General features: G+C 40.8%; 1 long non-coding RNA gene across 1 annotated transcript in view; it reads left to right on the top strand.

The window, feature by feature from the left end:
* LOC307191784 overlaps nucleotides 1-12,451 on the top strand; it is a 173,143-nt gene extending 160,692 nt beyond the window's left edge. Inside the window, exon 3 of the long non-coding RNA XR_013829834.1 lies at nucleotides 12,340-12,451. This is a non-coding gene — a long non-coding RNA (uncharacterized lncRNA). The remainder of the gene's footprint in view (nucleotides 1-12,339) is intronic.
* The last annotated feature ends 4,582 nt before the right edge of the window (nucleotides 12,452-17,033 follow it).

Genomic DNA, 17,033 nt, shown 5'->3' with positions numbered 1-17,033 from the left:
AAATACATACTAAGTTTTTGGGTAAGTGTTGTTAGTTTAATTATCTGGGAAGAGAGTGTGTATGTGTATGCATGCTTGTTAGCTTCTGTTGTCTTTCTAGCCATGGGTAAAGGCCGTACACTGTGGCCCCAGTGGCCCTGGGTGAAGATCAATGCAGTTCCAGTGGCTCAGAAGCCTGTGGGTAGATTTGCCCTTGGCTGGCGTGGTGGGGGACTTCAGGGTGCTTCCTGTGAGCTGTCTGTATTAACGCCACTCACATCTGAAGCCTATGAAATGCAAGGTGTGTAACAACTCACAATTTAGCAGCTATCATGAACATTGCTTGAATCAGCTGGGTGCTAGAAAATGTGTCCAAATACATGAAAGCATTTTCTCCCTTGTTCATTTCCATAGGGAACAATTCTTTTCTGATTTCCTCATGTATTATTGTCTAAAATGTAAAAACATTTCTGTATAATGAAGAACACTCCAGAATGTGTTATGTCCCTACAGATGTCTTACTTATTTTAAAATGGACCTTCAGATGTCCAAGTTGACTTATATTTATTCTTTGTTAAATACAGTTATTCATCAGACTCTCAACTTGAACACATGCTATGTGTCAGGTGTGGTTGGGCACAAAGATGGATAAAGGTCTCTTCTCTGCCTTGATGGAGCTCCTGGCTGAGAGGGACCTTCATCAATCACTGTGTTACAGTAGGGTAGGAGCAGTAATACAGGTATGGAAGATGTGCTATGGGGCCATAGGTGACAGAACATTTAACTCTGCCTGAGAAGGTCAGGGAAAGCCTCAGGGAATGACCTTGAAGGCCAAGTAAGAATTCTCTTGGGAAAAAGAAAATTTCTTTCAAAAGAGAGAAACTAGTTGGTACATTCTTTTGCATAGTATATGTTCATCCTTCGGACCTTGTCTTTCCTAGCTGTGTGCTGGAAATCCATCCCTTACCTGAGGCTTCCAAGCTGGACTAGTTTTTCTCCTAGGCTACCTGTTAACCATTAGTCATAGCTCTCGTCACTGTTTTAATTATTTGCTTTTCCATACCCCTTCTAGATATTACTGTTCGAGTGTCAAAACTCATCATTGTGGAATCCCTAGCCCGATATCTGACATATAGCAGGCACTCACAGAATATTAAATAAAATAATGAATGTCTGGGATAATCTAACATGACATCAATGTAGGGGACATGGTAGTCTGAGCCAGGTTGCAGTGGGTCTTAAAGGTGCTTCTAAGTGAGGTTACAGATGTCATCATGTGCTGGGCAGCAGGGATTCAGTGACTGCTTTGAGCAGTGGAATGACATGGTGCCTCTGGTGGCAGGTAGGGTGTGGATAGTATGGGAGTGACTGGCAGCTGGGAGACGTGTCCCCGATCTGCTTCCCGGAGTGGAACAGATGAGGTGGGTAGAGATTGGAGTGCACCACCCTGCAGCCTGGTTATGGCCTGGAGGTGGGAGTGGTGGGGGCAGTAGGGGACGAATTCTGAAGAGTGATATCCTATGGGATTTCCAAGTTAGTCACCAAGCTGGCATCTGAATCTAGGTTCCCGGGTTCCAGAGCGTGGAGTGGAGCATAGGAAGGCCAGGAACAGGAGAGGACCTGAAAGAATTCACTGTGCTGAGCTGCATGCAGTCCCCATGGATATTTACCGGATATCGCCGGCCATTAAGGGTGGTGGAAGATGGGTGGGTAGAGAGAAAAGGGAGAACTCAAAAAAGACTTTGGTTTGGGTAACCTGGTGAGTGCTGATGACTGAGCACGTTACAGAGGGAAGCGGGAGAAGCAGCAGCTTTCAGTGCAGCAATCGGAACGTACAGCTGCGGGGGTGGGTTGGAACAGGTGGCAGGTAATAAATGGATTTTGTTGAGTTCCAGTTGGGGCACTTAGAGGAAAGTCAAGATTTTGCATTGTGTTTTAAAGCTATCCGTGAGAATCATTTTATTTTACTTGTAAAAGTAACTTTTTATGAGCAGGAATGCCTTATTTGTGTTCCTAGTTGTAAGAGAGTTTGTTCAAACATTGTATACCAATTTAGTTCATTAGAACTGGACCAGGGAGGTCTGAGCCAGTGGTGTAAGAATTTTCAGGTTGGTAAGTAAGATCAGCATCCTAGGGCAAATGGTTTAAATATTTCAGTAAACTTTTCTCTACAATAAATATTTTCTATATAATTTCCTGGCAGTCACAGTCTCAAGATTATAAATCAGCAGAACTTGGAACCACCTACACAAACTGTTCAGTTTAAGAAGAAAGAAAATAGATTGAAACCTAATCTTATAATGATAAGTTATAGAGTAGGTATAACTTTAAGATACATTTTATGGTAACTGGTAAATATTCTCAAATCTTCTCTCTCATCTGTGCAAAGAAAGGTTAATTGTTAAGCCAGTGCTTTGAGTTTTCAAAGTTATGTGCGTCAACAGCTTTGTAAACTTTCTCTTAATGTTTTTGCCAAAATAATTATGGCCTATGGATTTGAATTGGATTTTTTACTGTTTTGATCATTAACTAGTCAAAGATATTTGGGGCCTATCGTACTCTCCCCTTACAGAATGAAATATTCTGTTATTCTATTTCTTTTTTCTTGTGGTGTTTTTTGTTTTGTTCTGTTTTGTTTTTTCCTTGGCTTAAAATAGGAGTACTCGTTCTTGTGCCAAAGAGTATGAAAAGTCCCAGGAAGAATTTGGCATTTTTTCCTAGAGTATACATTTTACTTGAGGAACTTGTCAGTTGCAAAATGGGGGAGGCTAATGAATTTAACACATTTTTGTATTAAAATAAATATGCTATATTATGCTAGAATAAAAAACCATGAGAATGTATACATATTAAAAAAGAACAACACACAAAACTTCAAAAAGCTATTGAGCTGGCTGCCAGCATTTTCAACTCCTCACTCCATCTCTGCATGAGGTTTCATACTTTCTAAAGCTGGTCTTGCAGATGGGGGCATGTATACCCATCATTCTGGGTGCTGTTTTAAACAGACTTCAAGAAGATGTCATAACAGAGTCGAGAGCCCAGAAATAAACCCATGCATATATGGTCAGCTAATATTTGACAAAGGAGCCAAGAATACTCCATGGAGAAAAGACAGTCTCTTCAATAAATGATGATGGGAAAATCGGATATTCATATGCAAGAGAATGAAACTAGACCCCTATCTTACACCACTCACAAAAACTAACTCAAAATGGATTAAACACTTAAAGGTAAAACCTGAAACCGTAAAACTCCTAGAAGAAAACCTATAGAAACAGCTTATTGACATGGGTCTTGGCAATGACTTTTTGGATATAATATCTAAAGCACAAACAGCAAAATAAAAATAAACAAGTAGAACTATATCAAAGTAAAAATCTTCTGCGTCACAGAAGAAACAATCAAAAAATGAAATGGCATCCTATGGAATGGGAGAAAATATTTGCAAACCACGCTCATAAGGAGTTAATATCCAAAATATATGACACTCATTCAATTCAATACTAAAACCCACAAATAATCCAATTGAAAAATGGGCAAAGACCTGAATAGACAACTTCCAATGAAGATATTCAAGGGTCCAACAGGTACATGAAAAGGTGTTCAACATCACTAATCATCAAGAAAATGCAAATCAAAATGACAGTGAGATATCACCTCACACCTGTGAGAATAGCTATCATCAATAAGACAAGAGGTAGGGGCTTCCCTGGTGGCGCAGTGGTTGAGAGTCCACCTGCCGATGCAGGGGACACAGGTTCGTGCCCCGGTCCGGGAAGATCCCACATGCTGCGGAGCGGCTGGGCCCGTGAGCCATGGCCGCTGAGCCTACGCCTCCGGAGCCTGTGCTCTGCAATGGGAGAGGCCACGACAGTGAGAAGCCCGCGTACCGCAAAAAAAAAAAGACAAGAGGTAACAAGTATTGGTGGAGAAAAGGGAACCCTTGTGCTTTGTTGGTAGGAATGTAAGTTGGTAGAGCCACCATGGGAGTTCTTTAAAAAAAAAAAAAAAAGTAGAACCATGTAATCCAGCAATTCCACTTTTGGGTGAATAGCCGAAGGAAACAAAAAGCACTATCCTGAAGAGATATCTGCTCCCCTGTGTTCACTGCAGCATTATTTACAATAGCCAAGACATGGGAACAACCTAAGTTTTCATCGACAGATGTATGGATAAAGAAGATGTGGTGTATATATACATTGGAATATTATTCAACCTCAAGAAAAGAAGAAAATCCTGCCATTTGCAACAACATAGATGGACCTTGAGAGCGTTATGCTAAGTGAAAAAAGTCAGGCAGAGAAAGACAAATACTATATGATCTCACTTATATGTGGAATCTAAAAAAAACAAATTCATAGAAGCAGGGATCAAACCGGTGATTGCCAGAGATGGTGCTCAGTCGGGGGTCGCGGGGGGCAGGATTGTGGGGGAATAAGTAAAGGTGGCCAAAAGGGACAAACTTCCAGTTATAGGTTCTGAGATGTAATGTAAAGCATGATGAGTATGATTAAAATACTGTATTATTTTTTTGAAAATTGCTAACAGTGAATCTTAAAAGTTCTCATTACAAGGAAAACAAATCTGTGACTATGTGAGGTAATGGATGTTAACCAAACTTGTGGTAATCATTTTGCAATATATGCATTTATCAAATCATTTTGTTATACACCTTAAACTTATACAATTTTGTATATCAATTATATCTCATTAAAACTAGAAATAAAGATGTCAAACAGCCCAAAGTAGTGCTTTTTACTATGCTCATCACCCCTCACCCCTATCACACCCTCCTCACAGGATCCGAGCACCTAGAAAATGACTGTTTATTTCACCACATAACAATTATTTCATGTTTCTCCGAAGTGTGAGTGCCCTGAGAGCAGGCTTTTTTCCCTAATTATTTCTATATCCACAGCTCCTAGCTCCTGTCACAGAGTATTTGATGTATGTGTTGAAGGAATGAACGCATGAATGAGTTTTAGGGACTCTCCAGGACAGACCATAATTCATACAGTCATACACATAGCACTCTGACAGTGACCCTGGGGTTACCCTCATGTTTAATCTGGGGTGGAACTTATCATTACCATGAGGTGATACACTAGGCTTCGGAGTTACAAGAGAACAGTTCTTGTCATGGGGCAGGAACAAGGAGAGCCTCCTGGAAAATCAAATCTTCAATAACTGAAGGAACTAGATTTGTTTCATTAAAGGAGTGTGTGAACTGTGGACTCACTGGAAGGAGAGACCCAGTCCATGATCATCCACCCTCTGGCAGCTAAGACAAACAACAGCAAAATAATACAGTGAAAATAATGTGCTTCAAAGGCTCTATCTACTGACGACAACTGAATTAACCTCCTGCACATGTGTCATTATTCCAGTAACTCGTTATGACCAAAGAGATTGCATCATTCAGATCATAAGACTATTAGTTCATCTTTGCCACAGCTCATTTTACCCAGTATCCAGACATGGGCTGAAAATTAGTGTATTTTTTTTAACTGGTGAAGAATGAATTGACATTGAAAATAAAGTGAGTTTTGCACATGGAAGATCAACCTAACCTGCCACCTACGGAGTAGGTGACTATGTCTAAGCTTGAAAGAGGAGAGGATTCATCCATTCAACAAACACTGGAATGCTATGTATGTGTCAAGCATTGTTCCAAGCAAAATGAAACGTGAGTCACATACAAAATATCAAAATATTTGCTTTCCAATAACATGTCTATTTAAGAAATTCAAAGTCTGAACAACTTTATACTTTGTCATTTGCTCCTTTATGATAGATATTATATGGTAGGTGTTCAGTAAGTGATGTGGTAGCCTATACCTCCCTGAAGAGTGAAGGGGAACTATCTATTCTGTACTTGTCTGATGAAAGATCTGAGGCATCAGTGCAGTAATAGAACAGTAACTTCACATTCCTACTGCAAACTTAAGTTTCAGGCAATGTGAGGGTGGACCACGGGCTTGGTATGCCCTTGTTAGTATCCTATTTCTACCACTTACCACTGGTATGACCCTTGGGCAATATACTTAAGCTCTGTGTGACTTAGTTTCCTCGTTAGTAAGCAGAGGTAATCTGTTTATTATCCCACCTACCTTCCTACAATCGTTATGATGAAGTGAGATGATCTGTATACAATGTTTAGAGCAGTATTTGGCACCCGGGTTATAAAGGCAAACTATCGTTTGCCTGTAATCATAGTAGACACCAGAAACATAAGACTAAATAGATTTTTAAAAAATATCTTTCTTGGAAGTGGATTTATAAAAACAAACAAATAGACAATATTTGGGGATGGGAAGTTAAGTCCAGAATGGATGATCAAAGAGCTAAAATCCACATACATTATCGGGCATTCATCACGTCCTCAGAACTGTGCTAGGTGCTAAGGAGGACAGAAATGGCCCCAACGCTCATTTCTGTCCTGCAGAAATTTACATTTTATTTAGGGCATCAAGGCTATAACAGCTGGAAATAATTAATAGTAAAAGACTGATAAAATGGTTTAAGGCCATGATAAAAGAAATGTCACAATATAGTATTATATTAAAATAAATAATTAAAATATATTCATATTTTAGGACTTCCCTGGTGGCGCAGTGGTTAAGAATCCACCTGCCAATGCAGGGGACACGGATTAGAGCCCTGGTCCGGGAAGATCCCACATGCCATGGAGCAACTAAGCCCGTGTGCCACAACCACTGAGCCTGTGCTCTAGAGCATGGGAGCCACAACTACTGAGCCCGTGTGCCACAACTACTAAGCCCGTGTGCCTAGAGCCCATGCTCCGCCACAAGAGAAGCCACCGCCATGAGAAGCCCCCACACCACAACAAAGAGTAGCCCCGGCTCGCGGCAACTAGAGAAAGCCCTTGTGCAGCAACAAACACCCAACACAGCCAAAAATAAAACTAGATAAATTTATTTAAAAAAAAAAGAATTTAGGTTTTCTCCCCTGTGGTACAATAAGGCAATGGCTCTGGCTGATTCATAAGCAACTCGTTTTAGGGGAAACTGTGTGTTCAAGGGAATATTCCTGATGTGACAGGAAAGATTTAGTCTTTATTGGACTCACTAGCCTTGAAATGCCCTTGTTATTGACCAAATGAGAAAATGTTTGCTTCCAGACTGCAGATGCTAATGGTCCTTCACTATATTTATTTCCCACTTCTCTAACATATGTTGAAAGTTTTGAAGCCAGTAAGAACACTAGTATACAATGTATTTACAATCCAGAATTCTTAAACTAAAAGGATATAACTGCTGAATAACTATAGAAGGTAGCTTACAAGATGTTAGTTATGAACTGAATTATGCCTCCCCCTCAGTTCATATGTTGAACCCCCAGTGTGACCATATCTGGAGATAGAGTCTTTATGAGGTGATTAAAGTTAACTGAGATCATAAGGGTGGAGCCCTAATCTCGTAGGATTGGTGGCTTTATAAGAGGAAGATCTCTCTCTCTCCCTCTCTCTCTCTCCCCGCCCCCTCCTCCCCCTCTTCCACTCTCCCCCTCTCCCTCCCTCTCTCTGCCTCTCCTTGCCATGTGAGGACAAAGCAAGAAGGCAGAAGGCAGCCATCTGCAAGCCAAGAAGAGAGAGCCTTCACTAGAAACTCATTATGGTGGTGCTCTGATCTTGTATTTCCGGCCTCCAGAACTGTGAGAAATAAATGTCTGTTGCTTAAGCCACCCAAGCTATGATATTTCATTACGGCAGCCTGAACTGGCTAATACGGTGTTAAACAAAATTACTTCTGACCTGCACTATTTTCTCTCATTTTCATTTTTTGATACATTCTTTTGTCTAGTAACAAGGCCTCTCAGTTGAGAGTATGGACAGTGGTATGAGAATTTTTCTGGTTTGGTTTTATTCCAGACTGTCTTAATGAAGGCAAGAAGCTACATTTCAATTGACCTCTAGAATGTTATTTGCAGTACAATTTCTAGGCTGCATAAACCTGTATTCACTGGTGAAACCTGATTCTTGTTTCTGGCAACATTTGCAAAATTGCTCCAGGTGCCGGGTGAGTTCTTTCATCCAAGGAGAAGAGGAATTTCTCGGGTTTCATTTTACATGTGAAACTTAATTCATGCCTCTAAAAACTATAAAATATGGAGACTAAAGATAGTCCGTCAAGGGTATGAAATGTGAATGAACAGCAAGCAGAAACCAAATTTGTAAAAGAAGAGAAAATGGGCTGCACCAGAAGCCTTCAGCTTATTTAAATTCTCTGTATTACATTCCCAGACATCTGCCTGGACAACAGAATGAAATTCATGATTATGGAAATGGGAGGGATGCGAGTGTGGGGCATGCTCTTCTGTGTGCTTTCAGCGCGGAGTTGTCACAGGTTTAATTGACCTTTTCTCTGACTGTGGACTGTCACAGCCCTGTCAGAGGAGTGACTTCTGATGGGAAGACACAGGAACTTTTGTGGAGGAGGGGCAGGGCTCTGTCAAAAGATCAACAGCCCTGAGGCTGCAGGCCTTGCCCACCCTCACCTTTAACACATTTCAATTAACTTCATTACACACAATTTGATCGACACAGGGTGACTTTTCAAGTTTGGATTTAGGTTGTTGCTGAAATGTACAACAGGTCGATAGTGTGTTATTTCCATCCTTGAAAAGCAGAGCAGAGCAAAGTGACTGCAACAGGGCTCTGGCTCCCAGCCCAGGGCGGTGTTCCTGATGGAGGGTTTTAGGTTAAGGTCAATCAGGATGTGACAAAAGGGGGGTGTTTTTCCAGTTATGAAATTTAGTCCATCAACGAAGCTCCCCTTGTACCATGAGATTGGAACAATCCCTTACACTGAGGTTGTATCGAATTCTGGGCCCTTATTTAGTGTTAGAGCATCATCTGAGGGGCTTGTATCTGATACAGGTGGCCCTTTACAGGTAGTCTTTTATTAGTGTTTAGGTTTATCTTTCCCACCTGACTTTCGGTAGAGGCCATTCAGGAACCCATTCTGAGGTCTGGGTTTCCCTAGTTTCATCATCATGACTGGCTCAAGGGCACAGGTCTCGCTGCTGTGCCCGTGAAGTGTGAGGCTGTGCAAAGCTTGGTGGTCCTTTGTAGCCCTTCATCACCTCCCCTCTGCACCTAGGCACACAGGAACTATTCCCCTGCTCCACGGGCTTGTGCAGGCCTGTGTGCCAAGGGTATTTGTACTCAGCTGTCTTGCTGCTTCTCTGATTCTACATTGAAAGGCATTGGTCCCCTGTGAACTCAGATCACCCCCAAGCCAACCCAGTATGTCTTCTCACTCCACCTTATCTCTGGATTTACAGTTCGTAACCCCACTCCTAGGTATCATCCCCAGCTCCCCAGGATGCCTATTCATTACGTGCTTCCTCTCTGACTATCCCTTCCCAGCAGTTCTGCCAAACAACCAGTCTTAATACCCATGGTTTTTCTATTTGCTGAATCTTTTCAGGGTCGAGTCCCCTTTGTCAGGCAAAGGCTTTTCCTCTATATTTTGTAAAAGCGCCCTTCCCTGCAGCGTAGACGCCTCATGATTTAGCTGATAAAGTATTGTCTTGCTTCATTATCCTGCTTTATTTTCATCCTTTCAAACAGAACTCTGATGCCACCTACCATAGTAACTGCAATCAATTTTCCAAGTTCCCTCTAAAATGCCACTCCATTTTCTGGGAAAAGAACAAAACAAGGGCTGGGCCTCAGCACAATTGTGACATGGATCCCATTCATCTTTGCTATTCATAATCCGTCTCCTGTACTCTCTCCCTCTCCATTAAACTTCCCAAGTGCTCATTATGACCCAGGTCCCTCTCCTCTTGTGGTTCCTCTCCTCTTCTCACCAGTGGGTCAGTAGACAGGGAAATGCCTCCTTTATCCAGAGCCCTCGGGGAGTGATGTGCTTCACATAAACATAAATTTTCCGGGCTATTGACGCTTACTTTAGGCGGAAAATTTCCTGTAATGGCTTTGAATAGAAAGTTTCTCAACCTCCTTTACATTGTTTCCTATCTTTGAAAATGTGAATTCAAATTCTTGTCTCTTTCTCATGCGGTATCTTGAATCAATAATCATTCATTCAACAAGCATATATAGAGCACCCATCATTATGTGAGGGGCTCAGAGATACAAAGATGAATGCAGTAGTAGTGCTCTTGCCATTGCAAGAGCTTAAGGTCAAATTAGGATGAGGATACTGAAGACAAATTGCTACAGCCCAGAGCAAAAGAGACTGTATGAGGGATGTGAACAGGGCATGGATAGGGCATAGAGGGGACACAGAGGAATAGCAGCAACTGACAAAACGGATGATGAGGTGCCAGGATAGGCTTCTGAGAGGGCTAGTAATCTATTATTAAGGACTCTGCCCTCCTCAGAGGGTCCACTCTGGTCTGCATTTTGAGTTCTCCTGTCTGGCTCTTAAGGGGGGTTCCGTTTCTCCTACTGCAGCTAGACTGTCAACTGTCACGTCTAGCTCCTAGCAGACCCTTCCCCTGTTAATTTGCATTTCTAATCATCTGTGAGCTGGGAAGCCTTATAGCCAAGCCCCCTAAAACCAGGGCTCCCTTGGAGTAAATAGGCTCTCAGCAAGGCTCCTGGGGGCTCCGTCAGGATAATGGGCAAGAGGGTTGTTTGACTGCTTGTTTTGATTAGACTATTCTGATTGCTTTGTGCTTCTCTCCTGGTTCTGGTTGGCTTGGAGGTTTGGTAGATAAGCAACCTCTAAATAAAATGAGTCATTATGGATTCATGTCAGGAGGAGAAGGGTTTTTAATATAAAGGAATTATTAATATCTCTCTATAATGGGCACCTACCATGTGCCAGATTCTTTACCTTTATTATTTCTTTAACCCTCACAGTAGCCCTGCAATATAAGTAAAATATCCCCACTTTATGAAAAAAGAAACTAATACTCAGAGACTACACAATTCACTGCCCTTTGTGATGTTAGACAAATTTCCTGGTCTCCCTGTCCCTCGTATCCTTCACCTGTAAAATGGGGACAGTACTACTGTGTATCTCTAAGAGTTGTGAGGGTTAAAGAGGTGAATAAGTATAATTATAACTAAAGTGCCTGATATGTAGTAGAATTCAGTGGTAGCTGCTGTTATTATTGTCATGTTGTTGTTACTAAAGTCATATAGGTATTGTACTTAGAAGCAGAACCTAATTCTAAAGTCCATCCCACAGCAGGTTCTCTGATACCAGGGAGAATTACTTTGTAGCAGTGATTTTGCTCAGCATGGCTAAACTACATTTGGAGGCCGCCACGTGCTCTGTCTCTGAGCCACAGGAGGACAGGGACAGGGTTATATTCTTACCCTGGCTGTCCTTATCACTGACTCCCCGAGACCCGAGTCAAGGGCAATGAATTGTGACATTTTAAGAGAAGGTTGTAAGCAATGACTTCATGCTACTTCTGAAGTCTGTCTCAAGGTCAAGTTTTGTTTTGAAAAAGCAGAAGTACCAAAGCCTCGATCACCACAGCTTTTCCCCTCTTAGGGAGAGGTTGTCCCAGAGATTTCTTATACTACCTTGGAACTTAAAGATGCATCATTCCAAGCAGATTGTTTCTTTATGTTGGCCCATTTTATTAGAAAATAACCTCCCACCGTGATGTGCTTACTGATCACATTCATGACTGAGATTGACAGATTAAGAACAAACAGCATGTTTCCAGTCATCTCAAATTTCTCTCTTTAGAACTGACTGTTTACGGTATGGACAGGACTTGGAATAATCATTTGCATGGGTTTTACTTGGTTGTTCACTTTAATTTCTTGAAACTTAAAAAAGGAATGTTAGCATGAAATACGCCATTCCACAAGGAGAATGCTTCCTTCCACTATGTTGTTTTCCAATGTTAAAAAAAAAAAAAGAACTTGAAGAGTGTCTAGAAGTTCTTTGAAATATAGCCATTTGAAATTTCAATAAAATCCTGATTTGTGATGGGAGAACGGTGATTACTTTTTCCTCTCTTTTCAAAAACTCCCGTAACAAAAATTAAAGGTCTCTCAATATAATATAAAATATGATTCTCATCAAAGAGCACTTATTAGCTATAATAATTCTTACATGATTCTATGCAAAGATGTTACTGTGCATATAGCCCTTGACAAGTATTCATTAAATTGAATTACATCTTGTTACCCTGCCCTATCTATCTCTGCTTTCTAGAAACCTGGTATAAATTAAGGAAACTCTGAATACAGCTAACAAACATGACATGAATATCAACATTTACATTATGAATTTAACGTGGAGTGAGTGTGTTACCACAGCCCTGAGTTGCAGAGATTCACGGAATTTGTCTTATTTAAGCATTCAGTAATATCACTCCCCCCCCACCTTTTTTTTATAGTCTGTGAGGAATTCTAAGATGAAATGGGACTTAAAGCCATACCTGAATGAAGCAAGGAACACCCCTTGGCAAACAGGATGAAAGGCAAGTGTTGGAGGTGAAGAAAGCTGGGCTGTCAATACAAATCAAAAAAAGCCCTTTGTATGTTTTATCCTTCTCGCTACAAAAACTAATTTTATCTGGGGTGGGGCGGGGGGGGTGAATCGGTATGTTATTTGGTGGGCAAGGACCAAAGAAATTTTCACAAGGATTCAGCCACCTGTAGAAAACAACTGACTACTCCTAAAGGTCCAGGGAAGTAGAATCTGACCTTTCTGACGGGCTAGTTTGATATGTGGCCACACACTTTTTTTCTGGGTTATGGGACTGCTTGATGTTAGATGCTGGTAGACTTGGGAGGTAAGAGAATATAGGGCAGAGGAAGCAAAGAGGCGTTTTGCGTCAGAGAATGCCTTATGCTAAACTTTAGGAGTCCATTTCCCTGCAGCATCTGCTGCAGAAGGAAGGATGCTTCCGTGGAGGGAGATGCCGCCAAGAAAGTGGTGCCCCGGGCTGCACCTGTCAGTCACTTCCTTGGCAGCTTGAGCCGTGATAGGGAACTGGGGGGGGGGGGGTGGGCGGGAATGCCTCAAAGCCAGCCTAGAGGAAGAAACTTAAAGCAGGGTGTGTGTTTTTCAGTTTCCTGCTAATCACCTGCTTTGTTGAAGGCAAGCTGGGCTGGGGACCCAGTTCTGCAGATTTGTGATTTAGTGAGTAGAACTGTATCATTAGCATAGCTGAGGAATGGTGCCTCTTGCACTAACTCGAAACATTAGTCAGCAAACACCAACAGCTTAGGAGCATGAGATGAAACTAGGTCCCTTTCACCTTAAATAACACCAGGCTGAGCAGGCAGAAACGTGGGGACCTCTGGACCAAAGGGACCGTTGCTGGAGACAGCAGAGTGATCAGGTAAAGAAGAGCAGATGATGGACAGTCGGCTCCCTTTGTTAGTTGTTGATCTTCTCACTGCCTGATCTGTGTGACCGGATGACCTGGGTACACAGCGCTGCCCCCTAAGCCCCATCAGGACCCTGCCTTTGTAATGACTCATCAGAAACATCACCCTCAGCAAATTATTTAGAGTGCAAGGAACCACATTTGTACAGGTGAGGAATTCCAAGGTATCCTACTGCCAACGGGTCAGCACATTACAGGTTCAGGTCAGCACTGTTAGATGAAAGCGTGATTATTTTTAGCCCATTGTGCTTTTCTGCCCTTGAGCAATCATTCTGAGCTTGAGGGTGAGGGGAAAACAGACTTTCTGCCAGCACATTCTCCTGGGTGGCAGGCTTTAGCTGTCTTCCCAGTCCTTCTACAGAATCGTAGGTTGGATGCTCACCTGGTCCTCATGTCCTCAAGTCTCTAGATACAGTTTCTTTTTTAGGAACTGAGCTTAATCCAGCTTTGTAATCTATACACTTCCAACTCCTACTTTAATCAACTCAGTACTCTTCTGCGCTCATTAGTCTCCTTTCATCATCCACTTCTTTTTTCTGATCCATTTCACTTTTGGCCTCCTGGTTTCATTTCCCTCCCAAAACCTTTCTTTGTAACCAATAAAAAAGAGTACACCCATGACACACATGACATTGGAGGGGTGGGGTCATCACAGTGACAGCGGGGGGGGGGGGGGGGGGGTGGTTAAGAGAAATAAACAAGTTCTTGGTATTTGAGTGTTAAGCATTGTGAGAGAGATGTTGACAGAATCCAAGAACTATAAAACTGGAAGAGACATTTTTAACCACAGTCAAATATTTGACTTGTTATTTTGAACATCTCCTCCTTTTGAAACATAGGTCCAAACTTTCCAGCCTCTCTGGTACAGGAAGACTAACTAGTAAGGGGTTGGATGGGTGTTGAGTGAGATAATCTGTAGTATCTATCACTGTTTTTGAAATAGAGGCGGCTAGGAATCACGTGGTCACTAATTGACCAATAGTTTCCCATGGCTTTGAAGGGAGATTTGATCGGGCGGGGACAAAACACCATTGTCTGATTCCAAAAAAGAGTGGCTTCCTGTGAAAGAAAGAGAAGGACACAATCTTTTAATTTCTGCTTTTTCTCTGCATTTCACGGTACGTTTTTATAAAGATAACAGATGGGATTCCTATATTCATTAAGGAGAAAAAAAAGAACTCTTCATCTGCTAGTATTTTAAATAAGGGAAATACATAGTATTTACTGCTACCCTTTGAAGACCCTTTGAAGATTTTAATTAACACTGAACGTTTTATTCCATCTGCTTAAATGAGTAGGCCACATGGTTACAAGGCCTCTCATTTCAGGCTGGTGAACCAATTCATTGGGTCTCCTTGGTTGGAACTAGTAGAAAAATCCTCAACTCAAAAGACCCCATAAATTACCCAAAAGTTATCTTCACTTTAAAAAGATTTATAATAAAAGAGCATATACGTAAATACATGTGTATAATATACACGTGTAGATTCAAAAATTCAAAAGAAGCGATTCAATACTGTCTGTTTGACTTCAACCCAATCTCCCTCAGTGCAGTGATTCCTGATATGTCTGTTTTCTTGAACATTTTACAGCACTTTATATTTCATAGAACACTTTCACATATTGTTTTATGATTCTCTCTACCCTGTGAGATAAAACACAGTAGATCGTATTCTCTTTAATTAAAGATAAGAAAATGAAGGCACAGAGAGCTCCAATGATTTGCCCCAGGTCACAAAGTTCCAAAGAGACTTGCCTGACCCTGTAATCTAAATCTTTTCATTTCTATCCTGGTACTCTAGCCAGCAATGAAAGCTTACTTATCAAAGGGAGACTCTTTCCTTCTTTAGGAAGATTATTTTGTATCAGTTGGGCTTTACTGAGGATAGATCTGAAATGTAATGCATGTTATAAAAGCAACTTTAGTAATATGGCAGTATGACGGGTTGCTTCTGACCATTGGGAGGAGACAGATGTGGGAATGAATTCCACATCAGCTTCCTTTTAGCTGAGCGACTTGGAGCAAGTAACTACTTCATCTCTATGAGAATGAATATTCTCCTCCATGTAGGATATATTCTCCACCATGTAGGATATAAATAAAACTTACACATATAGATACGCAGCACACATTCTATGTTCCCTGGAAAATCAAATCACTCTATTATTGGACTATTTGAATAAATTGAGGTCCATTTGTTTATTTTAAGAATATTAAACATCTACCCTGAGAGGACTACTGTTCTAGACACTGGAGATAAAAAGATTAATAAAACCAATTCCTGCCTTTATGACACCAAAAGATGTGGTGGGGACGGGGGAGGCTAGAAAGTCTCTGTAGGTGATTTACTCCTTGAACTAAGTCTTGAAAGCTTGACTACATAAGTCTCTGTGGGCCAGAGTTCTGGAGTCATTTATCTTATCTAGGTCAGTTTACAGGATAAAGGAAAAACTGAAACATAAAGCCGCCTGCTAAAAATATTAAAATGACTTTTCATTTGGGTTGAGTTAGACTTTTAACTACTTCAAAAGTATTTTTGGTCTATTATGTTGTTTGTAGTACACACTTAGGGAAGTCAGATATTAGTTCCATTATACTGATGAAGGAACTGAGACCTGAAGAAGTTAAGGCTTCTTCAAAGTTATTCAAATACTTCAAGGTAAGAATCAGTTCAAGCAGTGAGCTAGATGCTCAGGACATAAATGTAAACATGACAAAATCCCTGCTTCTATAGAGCTTTGGATTTCACCCTTGGACTCACAGGTAGACATGTTGATTAACCACGTACCAGGTTTGTTATAATTTAGGGGCAGTTAATTCATATATAACTGATTATGTATATCAGTGGTCATTTTTATTTTTTTCCAATTTTAATGTCAAACACATTGGAAGAACCAAAGTACATTTTATTTCTTATGCCTTTAAAGTACTTTCTTGAGAATGCAGATTATTGGTTTGCATTTTTGACCTTCATCTTTATTGAGGTATAATTTATCTATAGTAAAAGGCATTGATCTCAAGTGTTCGTTCAATGCATTTTGATAAATCTATGTACCTGGATTGAAATCACCCAAATCAAGATACAGGACACTTCCTGCACCCCAAAAAGTTGCCTCATGGTCCTTTCCAATCACTGCTCCATCCATATCCCTGTCCTGAGACAATCACAGTTCAGATTTCTAGCTAAGGATCATATATTAGTTTTGCCTCTTCTTGAATTTCACTTAAATGGAACTATAGAATATGAATTCTTTTGTTCAACATAATGTCTATGAGATTCAGCCATGTTATTGCTCATATCAGTAATTCCTTTTAAATGCTGAGTCACGTTCTGTTACATGAATATGTACCTTACATCTCTTGTCCTGTTGATGAGCATTTGGGTTGTTTCCAGTTTGGAGTTGTTATGAATGAGCCAGCCATGAATATTCTCATACAAGTCTCTTTTGTTGAAATATGCATCCATTTCTTTGGGAGATATATATATATGTGTGTGTGTATATATATATATATATATATATATATATATATATATATATGCTGGGTCTAATGTGGTTTAAATAAAAGGAATATTGCTAATAATACTATCAAACAGCTGGCTCTCAATTAGCTGTACTAATATGCTTATATATATCAACGAGTAGTGTAGGTAGTCCAAAGCAGCCAAAAAATAATTCTAGATTTGAGTCTGGAA

The sequence above is a fragment of the Stenella coeruleoalba genome (assembly GCF_951394435.1).
Source record: "Stenella coeruleoalba genome assembly, chromosome: 9".
NCBI classification, from domain to species: Eukaryota; Metazoa; Chordata; class Mammalia; order Artiodactyla; family Delphinidae; genus Stenella; species Stenella coeruleoalba.
This window is presented reverse-complemented; position numbering and strand designations above follow the sequence as displayed.